The following is a 13,311-nucleotide window of genomic DNA, read 5'->3' on the forward strand; positions in this document are numbered from 1 at the left end:
ACACACAAACTGGATAAAAGAGAGATCGAGTTCAAATGATTTAATGGATTGTTAAACAAGAAGACTATGGAAATCGAGTTTAAATCCATAACCAGAAGAAGATACTCATAATTGTTTATGATTTCAACTTCACTTGAATGATTGCTTATATATACACACAAACGGATGAAAAGAGAGATCGAGTTCAAATGATTTAATGGCTTGTTAAACAAGAAGACTATGGAAATCGAGCTTAAATCCATAACCAGAAGAAGACGCACTGAATGATATTTATACATATTGATAACTTATACACACTTCATGAGATTCAACTGAACAAAAAAAAAGAGCAAATACTATGTTTACATTCTTCTTTGACCAGTGATAAAGGGAGTGGTCCCGAGCTGAGGCAATAAATCGTCACCTTGGTTCGACAAGCGAGTGCTTGCGGTGAGTGGAAGCTTGTTTTCCAGTGGAGTCAACGGTAATGGAGTCAATTGTAGTGGACTCAATGGAAGATGATTTGTTATCTGCAGGCCCTTTGCTGGCCTTAAGCAAGCCAGATAGCCGTTGTTGCATATTGGCAGTTTACTGGCCTTCACAATGACTTCATTCTCTTTCGGTACGGTCATCCCGTTGGGATCCTGCACGGTGCCAAAGTATAAATATGTATTTTGAAGTTCAAAGACGGTATTTCGAATTGAGTTCTAACAATTACTTACTCCAAGCACTAGAAAAGTGAAAGCTTGATTATCTACATCGAGATAGATATCGATAAACTTCCGGAGATCCGCAAGTGTCGCATCCTTTGTAACCTTTACTATTGTGATGAACTTTCCAGGATTTTCCCAGATGATTTCCATTTCACATAGACATCAATCTGACCATCAGTACATTCATTACAAGGGATTTGGTTCTCCTTCGAGGATTCTGCCATTAAAGCAGCTGTGTTACTTGTTCAAGCTTTTCACAACAGAGCCAATGTCAGAAGCTACCATAACAGAGGACCAGTGAGGATCAATGGTTTCAGTAATGGCTACTTTTGCAGGTGTTGGAGTTCTGAATATCTGAGAAAGCTCTCTTTGGTTCCCACAAAGGGTGAAGATGTTTTGGATTCTTAATAGTCTCGATGTATCGGAATCCGGCTGTTTAGGTGCTGAACCGAAATCTTTCTCATTCGAACATATCCTCTTCTCCTCTATTATCACCTTCTCCACTTCTTCATCCTCCTCTGCTATTTCTTCTTCCTCATATACAGTGGTGAGGCCTAGTTTTGCACCAAACACTGGGGTAAAACCATCATGATTTGCAGCCCCACGATGATTTAAATTGGTTTCCGATTTATTTTTGTCCACATGTTTCACATCGTGAATAAATGGTTCGGGATCATTCATGTCCAGCTCCATCGACATTACCATCCCGGGAACTTCATCACCATAAATCCCCACTAGCCTTTTGGCAAAGCCGCTTCCATCCATCTCATTTGATGATTCATTCTCGTCGCCATTATGATCCCTCGAGTCGCCATTACGATCCCTCGAACTGCATAACTCTAATTCAATTTCTTGCAACCGCTTTCGTAGCATCTCAACTTCTTCTTGCTGTTGCAGGATTCTTTCCTCCATTCTTCTCCTTTCCATTTCAATGAATTCCTCTGCCATGCGCTTGCATTCATCCAGTTTCTTCTCCAACTCGAGTTTTAACATCTGTGTCTGCTCGTTTACCTTCAAGTTGATTTCATCTTCAGTTGCACCAGAACCTGAACCCTTCACTTCCAGAAGTGATCGTAGTGCCTCCACTTCTTCTTCTTTCTTTACGAGTGCTTTATGCGCCTCTTCTTTCTCCCTCTCTCTGCTTGCTCTCCATCTGTAGTCTATTTATGAACTGGTCCATTGCTGCAAGCCTAGATCCCAATTTTACATCTGATGAAGAATTTTCATTTTTGTCCTTCAATGGTGTATGAGGGCCCCTCACAATACACTTTGCTTTTGCCCCATATTCAAGGGTGCAAATTGTCTTATGTATCTCTTTAGGATCAGGAGTGGCACATAGTATCATCAAAATCTTCGACTGATCATCCTCAAATGAATCCTGGGGAAACCAAAAAAAAAAAACAGAAAAGAACTTTGTGAGCCTATGAAACTCGATCTCGGTAGCGTTGAACTCGAAAATGAACATGAACTTTACCTGGAGCAACATTGTTAATTTACTGTCTCTGAAAGGCACATGAGAGTCTCCATTTGCAATGGATTCAACAACTCTTTTCAGTCCTATGTTTCCCTGGTTTATCTTCGCGGTCTGCAATTTTTCCAGCACATTCAAAGTAATCACAAAACGAAACGTCGAGTTCAACATCACCATCACGCACTCAAGTTATATGTTACCTGCATTTTTGTCTCGAATCCGACTTGACCTGCATTATCAGTATTTTCAGAGCCTGCCATGTCCACAAGCATAAGCCTTCCTCCAACTGTTGGAACATCAAGAATTATCTGTGATGATTGAAACAAAATATTGTTTTTTTTATCATCAACAGGACTTAATAATAATAAAAGATGTAGAAAAATTTGATACCATGCAGTGACTTCTGGAACTTCTCTCATTGCAGAGAGTGCTTTTGACAATTCTTCTCTTCTCTACTTTCTGAATCTCTTTTGAAATCTTTCCAGCTTCACTTCCTGATATGAAAGTAGCATTCTTGGCTTTCTTCCCCATTACTTCTAGTTTCACCTGCAAATACGGCGAGACACGGAAATTAACTACAATTGATGACATACATTAAGTTAAACTCATAGCATCTCAATGTCATTCGATTATGTGTTCGATACGACAATACATGTATCGATGTAAATCAACTTAAATCATACATGATCACTGCAAAATGTTGTGCCAAATCACCAATAACAAACAAGAAATTGAAAACAAATAAACTCCAGTAATCAAGAAGAGACTTTATGAAATGAAACTCACCTTAGATCCATTGCCTTTAGACCATCCAAATCCAATACCACCTCCACCATTACTCGACAAAAGATCATAAATTTCCTCATTGTAAATCTCCAAAACAGTAACTCGAACAGAAGTCCCAATCCCCGATCTTTCCCCTCCATTGTCATCTTCCTCAAGATCTCCTAGTATATCCTTCAATGACCTATAAACAATCCCAGGCTGATTCGAACACCCAAACATTGTATGACTCTTCCCTGCACCAGTAGGTCTATAAGTCATAATGGTACCACTTAGCTCCTATTTTCACCCCATTGATCCTTGACTGAACAAACTTCTTGTAGAAAGTATCAAGATCCTCTTCCTCTGAAGAAGAAATTATTGAAAATTGGTACACCAAATTGCATCAATTGTCAACATTATAGGTGGCAATTTGGTGGCATTAATGCGGAGGCAAAATTGGTCAAATTTGGCCACCAAATTGTTGAAAATTTTGGATGGTAAAACTATGCAATTAGTCATTGTAATTTAGGGTATTTACAAATTAGTCCTTAAAGCTTCAACTATAAATACCATAGCTCATTTAGCTTCAAAACCATCCCAAAGCATTCTAGCTTTCTTCCAATACTAGAGAGATTTTAGAGAGTTTCTTGAGAGTTGTTTTCTCCTTTTTATCTAGAGAGAATTATCATTATTTTCTCCTTGGTAGATCGAGAGAGGTTGTAATTCCTATTTTCTCATAGTGAAATTCTTATACCGTTGCCCGTAGTTTTTACCCTAAAGTTTTAGGAGTTTTCCAGGTAAATTTTGTGTCTCTTTTATATTCATTTTTATTTTCTCAAATTATCAGTTGCGATTTTGCTCTATCCGATAGCCGTCTTCCGCAATAATTGGTATCAGAGCTAGATTAGAGTGTGTAATATCTGCTTATTGTCTTGTGGTTGCCACCAAAAGGTGGATCCTCCAACATAAGAAAATAAGAAGTTATTACCCATTCTTTGAAGGTTCCAGAGAACTATTCACAATAGTGAAATAGTGGGAGCTATCCGTAGAAGAAGCTATGGCAACGAAATTTGATATTGAAAAATTCAATGGGAGAAATTTTTCATTGTGAAAATTGAAGATGAAGGCCATCCTAAGGAAAGACGGGTGTCTAGCGGCTATCAATGAAAGGCCAGTGGATTTCGCAGATGACATCAAATGGAACGAGATGAACGGGAATGCTATGACAAACTTTCATCTAGCATTAGCAGATGAAGTATTGTCAAGCATCGAGGAGAAGAAGACAGCTAAAGAGATATGGGATCATCTCATTAAATTGTACGAGGCCACATCGCTGCACAATAAAATTTTCCTTAAGAGGAAATTGTACACTCTTTGTATGCCAGAATCTACTTCAGTGACGGAGCACTTAAATACACTGAACACCTTATTTTCTCAGCTTACATCATTAAGCTGTAAAATAGGAGAACAAGAACGTGCTGAACTTCTACTTCAAAGTCTACCGGATTCATATGATCAACTCATCATCAACTTGACAAACAGTAATGTCACCAGTCTAGTCTTCGATGACGTTGCAGCTGTTGTTCTACAAGAAGAAAATCGGCACAAGAACAAGGAAGACAGACAAGTAAATCTGCAACAAGCAGAAGCGTTGACAACGATGAGAGGGAGATCAACAGAACGTGGCCAAAGCAGCAGTCATAAACATGGTAGATCGAAGTCGAGGAGCAAGAAGAATTTAAAGTGCTACCACTGTGGAAAGAAGGGTCACTTGAAGAATGATTGTTGGAGTCTAAATAAAAACTCCAATCCACAAGGCAATACCGCAAACACTTCAGATGATGGAGATGCTCTATGCTGTGAAGCGTCAACCACCGTGGAAAGCAGAAAAAGATTTGCAGATATATGACTCATTGATTCGGGAGCGACATATCACATGACCTCAAGAAGAGAATGGTTCCATCATTATGAACCTGCCTCAGGAGGATCTGTGTATAGTTGCAATGATCATGCCTTAGAGATCGTTGGTGTGGGAACCATCAAATTGAAGATGTATGATGGAACAATTAAAGTTGTTCGAGATGTGCGGCACGTGAAAGGTCTGAAGAAAAATTTATTATCCTACGGATTGTTGGATAATAATGCTAGCAAGATTGAAACATGGAAAGGAATCATGAAGGTGTTCCGTGGAGCGCTTGTGGTGCTAAAAGGTGAAAAGATAGCTGCAAACTTGTACATGCTGAAGGGAAAGACATTGTTAGAAGCAGAAGCCTCTGTTGCCTCATGTAGTTCAGATTCTGCAATGCTATAGCATAAGAAACTTGGACACATGTCAGAACAAGGAATGAAAGTCCTTGTGGAGCAAAAGCTACTTCCAAGCTTAACAAAGGTATCACTTACTTTGTGTGAGCATTGCATAACAAGTAAGCAGCGCCGGTTGAAATTCAACACATCAAATTCTAGAGGCAAAAGTGTTCTAGAATTGGTTCACTCTGACGTATGGCAAGCACCAGTAACATCCCTAGGTGGAGCAAAATACTTTGTCTCATTTATTGATGACTACTCCAGGAGATGTTGGGTGCACCATATTAAGAAGAAGTCAGACGTGTTTTCAACTTTCAAAAACTTCAAAGCGCGGGTGGAACTTGATTATGGAAATAAGATCAAGTGTTTCAGAACAGATAATGGAGGAAAATACACAAGCGAAGAATTTGATGACTTTTGCAAGAAAGAATGCATCAAAAGACAGTTCACAGTGGCGAACACTCCTCAACAAAATGGAGTGGTAGAGCGGATAAACAGAACCTTGTTAGAAAGAACAGAGCAATATTGAGGGACGCAGGCCTAGAAAAATCATTCTGGGCAGAAGCAGTCATACCGCCTGTTATTTGGTGAATCGAGCTTCATCAACTGCAATAGAGCTGAAGACACCAATGGAGATGTGGACTGGTAAACCAGTTGATTATTCAATCCTCCATGTATTTGGAAGTATTGTGTACGTGATGTACAACGCCCAAGAATTTCAAAGCTGGATCCAAAATCCAGGAAATGCAAATTCTTGGGGTATGCTGATGGAGTAAAGGGGTATCGCTTGTGGGATCCCACTTCCCGCAAAGTGATCATTAGCAGGGATGTTATCTTTGTAGAAGATAAACTACAAAGAAAGAAGACGATGATAGCGCTGAAAAGTCAGAGACTACTCAGATACATGTGAAAAAGAGTTTGAAGAAGGAGATTCTTCTGAAGCAGAACCAGCACATGATGAACAAGAACCATAGAGTTCTGAAGCTCCAACAACTCGTCAATCAGATCGTGTGAGAAGACGTCCCAATTGGCACTCAGATTATGTTATAGAAGGTAATATTGCATAATGCCTTTTAACAGAGGACGGTGAGCCATCAACATACCAGGAGGCAATAAACAGCTCAGATGCTTCACTGTGGATGATGGCAATGCAAGAAGAAATCGAAGCCCTTCATAAAAATAATACATGAGACCTGTGCCACTACCACAAGGAAGGAAGCCAATTGGTAACAAATGGGTTTTCAAAATCAAGCGAAATGGTGACGATCAAGTGGAGAGGTATCGTGCAAGACTGGTGGTCAAAGGATATGCTCAGAAAGAAGGTATTGATTTCAATGAAATTTTTTCTCCTGTGGTTCGACTAACAACAGTTCGAGTAGTCTTGGCAATGTGTGCTACATTGAATTTACATTTGGAACAGCTAGATGTTAAAACAGCTTTTCTTCATGGAAATCTTGAAGAAGAGATTATATGCTCCAGCATGAAGGTTTTGAAGAAGACAAAAAGAAGAACTTGGTTTGCAGGTTAAACAAATCTCTGTACGATCTAAGCAGGCGCCGAGGTGTTGGTATAAGATTTAATTCCTTCATTATGTGCCTTGGATACAACAGATTTAATGCAGACCCTTGTGCTTATTTCAAGAGGTCTGGTGATAACGATTTTGTTATATTGCTGTTGTATGTGGATGACATGTTGGTTGCAGGACCCAACAAAGATCATATTGAAGAATTGAAGGCACAACTGGCTAGGGAATTTGAAATGAAGGACTTGGGATCAGCAAACAAGATTCTAGGGATGCAAATTCACCGAGACAGAAGTAATAGGAAGATTGACTTTCACAAAAATTACTTGAAGAAAATCTTGTCACGATTTAGCATGCAAGATTGTAAGCCAATTTCTACCCCTCTTCCTATTAACTTCAAATTATCCTCCAGTATGAGTCCTAGCAGTGAAGAAGAGAGGATGGAGATGTCTCGAGTACCGTATGCATCAGCAGTGGGAAGTTTAATGTTCGCTATGATATGCACAAGACCAGACATTGCACAAGCAGTGGGAGTGGTTAGTCGGTACATGGCGAATCCAGGCAAAGATCATTGGAATATTGTAAAGAGGATCCTAAGATACATCAAAGGGACCTCAAATGTTGCATTATGTTACGGATAATCAAACTTACTAATCAATGGGTATGTAGATTCTGACTATGCAGGGGATTTGGATAAAAGCAAATCTACTACAGGATATGTGTTCAGAGTTACTGGTGGAGCTGTAAGCTGGGTTTCAAAATTGCAGTCAGTTGTGGCTACGTCCACGACAGAGGCAGAATATGTAGCAGCTACACAAGCCAGTAAAGAAGCAATTTGGTTGAAGATGCTATGGAGGAGCTTGGGCACAATCAAGAGTATGTCTCTCTATTTTGTGACAGTCAAAGCGCCTTGCATCTAGCAAGGAATCCAACATTTCATTCAAGGACTAAGCACATACGAGTTCATTACCATTTCATTCGTGAAAAGGTGGAAGAAGGAACGGTAGATATGCAGAAGATCCATACCAAAGATAACATAGCAGATTTCATGACGAAGGCAATCAATGCTAATAAATTTACCTGGTGTCGATCCTCCTGTGGCCTGTCAGAAACGTAAGCAACATGAAAGGTACAAGGTAGAAAGAATGGTGTGAAGATATGATTGTTCCAATCAAATCTTCAAGTGGGAGATTGTTGAAAATTGGCACACCAAATTGCATCAAGTGTCAACATTATGGGTGGCAATTGGTGGCATTAATATGCAATTAGTCATTGTAATTTAGGGTATTTACAAATTAGTCCTTAAAGCTCAACTATAAATACCCTAGCATTTAGCTTCAAAACCATCCCAAAGATCGAGAGAGGTTGTAATTCCTATTTTCTCATAGTGAAATTCTACGTTGCCCGTGGTTTTTACCCTAAATTTTTAGGGGTTTTTCACGTAAATTTTGTCTCTTTTATCTTCATTTTTATTTTCTCAAATTATCAGTTGCGATTTTGCTCTATCGATAGCCGTCTTCCGCAACAGAAATCCCATCCAGGGTAAAGTCCCGGTACCCGATATCGGTCCAGACACGGAGACTCTTGTTACGGGGTTTATGGAGATATGATATTGGATTTTTGTCTTTTTTTCTCGTCTGGGTAGTTCCTAATCCTGCCGATGACTTCCACCGGTGTTCGATTGCCGGGGTGTTGTTGTTTCGCGTCGAATTGAAATTCAGACGGTGCTTGGATTGAGGTGTTCTGATAAGGGTTTGGGTTTGGGTTTGTTTGGGGAGAAGAAGCGTTGGAGCCATTTTGTTTTGTGTTCGTCAAGAAGAAGAAGAAGAATGAACTGAAAATGGAAGGGTTAAGAGTGGCAGTTTCGAAATTAGAAGTACAAAAGTAGCCGTTACAGTCAAACGGCTATTTTTTTAAGAAATGGAGTTTAAATACCCGACCGTTGACAAATTAACGCCTTGATGGGAGATGTGTTATCTTTCATTGTGGGTAAACTATTTCATGATCTCTAAAGTTCCAATACATTTTTTTTTGGATAAGTAATCATTATTATCCAAGAGCAAATTAGCTACAACAATCATCCCAAAAGGGAGTATAAACCATACATTTTATTTGGTTACTTCAGTTTCTAACGAATTTATATTTTGGTCACTAAAATTTCATAAATTATTGAAACGAGGCGTTGAGTGCTCCAATTTATTATTAATTTGGATTGCATTAGTTACGAGATATAAGAATAATCTACGCAGGTTCTTGAAGCTGTTGTACGATGTTTTCATCTCCTATTATGCTTCCCCCCCCCCCATTTCATGATGAATATTTATAGATTTAAATTGAATTCTTCTCTGGGCAATGCCTTACAGATAGGTTCAACTTCCTCGCAATTAGCCCTCAAATATTTGCTTGAATAAACATTTTAGCTCATGTTCCTTTTTTGGAGCTTTGGTCAAAAGGATCCATGTTAGATGGAAACTGTTAATAAACTAATAATTAATGCATATTAATGATATAACATTTTTACATGCGTTAAATTATTGATATGAAAGTGTCAAGTCATCCAAGATGATGATGTAATATGTACCACATCATTCAATGTGATGACATAGTATATGTCACATTACCTAATATGATGACGTGATATGTGTCACATTACCTAAGATAATGATGTGGTATGTGATACATCAGCAATTAAACACATGTGAAAATTTCACGTCAATAACATGCGTTGATTGTTAACCAACTAATGATTTTCATCCCATAAGAGTCATTTTAATAAAAAATTAAAACATTGAAGGCTAAAATACTAAAAAAAAAGAGAGAGATTGAAATGATAATGTTGAGGGCTAATTTTAACTTTATACCAGAAAAATAGGATAAACATTTCAAAAACAATAAAATTTTGAGAGAACATACAGTTAGTCTAAAAAAGTCTAATTTGAAATTTCTCGAGGTTAAAAAAGATAAAGATATTTTGATTGCGAAACTTGAGAAAAGAAATGAGAATATAATCAAGACTGACGAGAAGAATAGAATCACCAAATTATTTCATTTTTAAATTCTATTCATTTAATTATACATATCAAATTTAAAATTAAATAAAATTTCCATTTATTCATTACATAATCCAGAATAAATACTAAGATTCTTTAAGCTAACAACAAACATTTGGTATGTTTTTAACGCAGATTTGAATAATCCAAGAAAAATTACTTATCCAATTTTTGAACGTTCGGCATAATATTGTCAAATTTCATACCCATAATATTCAATTAAATGCTCCAAACTTCAAAATTAGAAAAAGTTTCAAATATTCAGGTTCGTATAATTAAATGAACATCCATTGATTTCAACCAATTCATGAGAGTACATAATTAGTTTACCTGAAACATCAATAATAGTTTATAAGGATATGATGGTTTGTCGGTGTTTGAATCATTTGTTTTTATAAAGAAATAGAAGAGGGATGGGTGAAGAAAGAGGTTTTAAGTTTTCTCAGTCTTGATCGAAAGGATTATGCATATTAGTATTGATGTTAGGTATAAGGTGATTATGACTACTTGTAGGTTGAAAGATTTGATTTGATGTAATACTTAGCTGTCAGTTGATTTTAATTATGATAGGACACGTGAACTTATTAAAAGTCATGTCAAAAGATCGTGACTTCTTTATATCTAGTTCTCCAAAGATCTTATGTGTGAAGATCGTGACTTCTTTTATATCTAGTTCTCTAAAGATCTTATGTGTGAAGATCGATACGATAAAAGAGATAAAAAGATGGTACATCAACATGACTTATTTATTTATTCATTTATAAATAGTTTTATCACTATTAAGGGGAGGGGTGCGACAGAGGTGCAATGCCTGAATAAATAATACAACATAAAGAACCAAAATGCGAGCCTTCTTGATCCATGCAATCTTCACTTGGATTTTAGTTATAAAGCTCAGGAGCAAGACGAGGCGTGACAAGCGCTTCAAGCGGGGTAGATTTAATGTTGGTCAATCCAATAGTCCCACTCATGTCTATCGAACCATTATTCTTCGTCGAGAAATCGAAAGCGTGTAAGAAATTCGACATTGTCAAGTACAGCATGTGGAGTGCAAACGATGTTCCGGGGCAACTTCTCCTACCACTACCGAAAGGCATAAGCTCAAAATGCTGCCCCTAACATCCACATCCTTGTGTGTGGTTAGAAACCTCTCCGGCATAAATTCTGATGGTTCTGGCCATACGTTCGGGTCCCTTTGGATCCGATGGAGGTTCACGATCAGACGAGTGCCCTGTGGGATTTCGTAGCCCCCGATAGTGCAGCTTTCACTGAGCTCACGAGGTGCCGAAAGGGGTGCAGGTGGATACATTCTTAATGTCTCTTTAACAATGGCTTGAATGTACACCAATTTGCCGATGTCTGATTCATTCACAAGCCTATCCCTGCCTACATGGGCGTCTAGTTCTTCTTGTGCCTTTTTGAGTGTACGAGGCTTGTTTAGCATAAGCGAAAGACCCCATATTAAGGTAACAGTTGTGGTGTCGCTGCCTGCTAAAATCATGTTCTGCAGGGTGCATATTTGTTAGATTTTACCTAACGTTAGATTTTTATCATTTTAAGGTAAAATGATATATGTTTGGATGAAAATTATTAATTAACTAACAATAAATGTGTATCGCTGACGTGATAAATCTTATGTGTATAAAATGATGACGTGACACATGTCATGTGTACATAAGAGATATTGTGATACATGTCTCATGTATATAAATGACAGTGTGACATATGTCACGTGTACGTAAGTGATGATATGACACACATGTACATAAGTAATGATGTATCATGTATCATGTCATCACTTTGGACACATAAGACTTGTCACCTTAGCGATAAGCGTTGATTGTTAGTCAACTAACTATTTTCATTTAATCAGTAATTATTTTTCACCAAAATGAAATATTGGTGATCAACGTTTGTTTAAATAGTCACTTAGATCATTATTATTCTTTTTAGAACACTTAAACCTCCAACGTATCTCAAAATGAAATGTTGGGACAAAGCTGCTCTAAAAATATATGGTCAAAATAATTATTTTATCAAAGGTTAATATTGGATTTTGAAATTGTACATTTTTAGAATTTAGAAGTGATTAATGGGGAAATGAAGAGAAAAAGGAAAGAGATTGTACCAAAGAAGTGGCTTTGTTGATGGTGTCAGCATCATATCCAGCAAGGCTAGCACCTTTAAGAACAGAGTTCATAACATCCATGAAATCCTTCTCCTTTTTGTTTTCATCCCAACGTCCACCTTTCCGATGATCATCGAGCCATCCATCAGCAATTTCATCCAACTCTCTTGCAGTTTTCTTCATCCACTTCTCGTAGCCGCCCAAATCCATCCGTCGGAGGAAAGGGACGGCGTCTCCCAACACAAAAATCCCCGACAGGTGAAAGAAATCCCGTAAAGCCTTACGGTATCTCGACACCACTTGCCGGTCTTCCTGTGCAGCAACATTATACCTCTTCCCGGCCACAGTCCGGAGAATAACGTTCAACGTCAAGTCCGCAAAATGCTTCTCCATCTCAACCAAAACTTTCCCAGAGTCATCTTTTTTCTCACCCCAAGTCTTGTATAGTTGCTTTAGTGATCCCTGTATCTCCGATACAAAAACTTTCTTCAGCTGATCGATCCTGTGGTTGGATAGCACCTCTAGCATCGTGATTTTACGCATCTCACGCCAATATTGTCCGTAGGGAGAGAACCCAAACATGGCGTAGTTGTAACCGAGGTGTTCGGCGGCTGCGAATTTGGAACGAGAGGAAACAACCATATCATTGGTGGTGAATATCTCCTTGGCTACATCTCTTGAATTCACCACCAGGGCTGGATGGACGCCGATGCGGATCATGTAGGCAGGTCCATATTTATCAGCCAAGTTCCCCAGTGTTTCGTGAGGCGCCAAGGGTCCTCCCAACAGCGGGAGGTGGCCGATTAATGGCCATGCACCGGCTGCTACGGGTGGTGCAGCTTTGCCGCCACTGGCTGAGCTAGATTTTTTGAGTTTGGAGTAGAAAAAGAGTAGTGTGAGGGCTAACAACACTGTGTAGCCGAAAGTTGGGAGATCAAGAAGATCCATCACGGCTTCAGATTGGAAATTGTGTAGATCTCCGGAAGAAGTTGATGGGGGAAGGTGGTGTGGTTTGTGCATATAAATATAGCTGCTTGGCGTTGGCCAAATTTGAGTCAGTCGTCAATGTTGAATTAGTGTTCTGGTGTACTGCTGCAGTCAAAATTATACAAATCATTAAACGTCCAATATTCCAATATTGAAATTCCTGTTATTTTCTTTTATAAAATAACGCTGTCCAACAAAATAATATGTAACTGCAATACACCATATTGTCAGAATTTTTTAATTATTCACGTCGCACAAAGTTTATAAATGTAATTATTTAAATTCAGAACATTTAGAAAGAACAAAAAATAAATTATGAATTTTATCACTCAATTTTCTTCTCTATTATCGTGGTAATTATAGTTAAATTTTTTAATTTATTCATTAAAATT

At 38.2% G+C, this 13,311-nt stretch overlaps 2 pseudogenes; both read right to left on the minus strand.

Moving 5' to 3' along the window:
• Positions 1–332: 332 nt before the first annotated feature.
• LOC120208350 lies at positions 333–8,550 on the minus strand (annotated as a pseudogene).
• A 2,120-nt stretch (positions 8,551–10,670) lies between these two features.
• Positions 10,671–12,901, minus strand: LOC120208380 (annotated as a pseudogene).
• Between the last annotated feature and the right edge of the window lie 410 nt (positions 12,902–13,311).

Source organism: Hibiscus syriacus, unplaced genomic scaffold (genome assembly GCF_006381635.1).
Source record: "Hibiscus syriacus cultivar Baekdansim isolate YM2019G1 unplaced genomic scaffold, ASM638163v2 tig00000538_pilon, whole genome shotgun sequence".
Taxonomy (NCBI): domain Eukaryota; kingdom Viridiplantae; phylum Streptophyta; class Magnoliopsida; order Malvales; family Malvaceae; genus Hibiscus; species Hibiscus syriacus.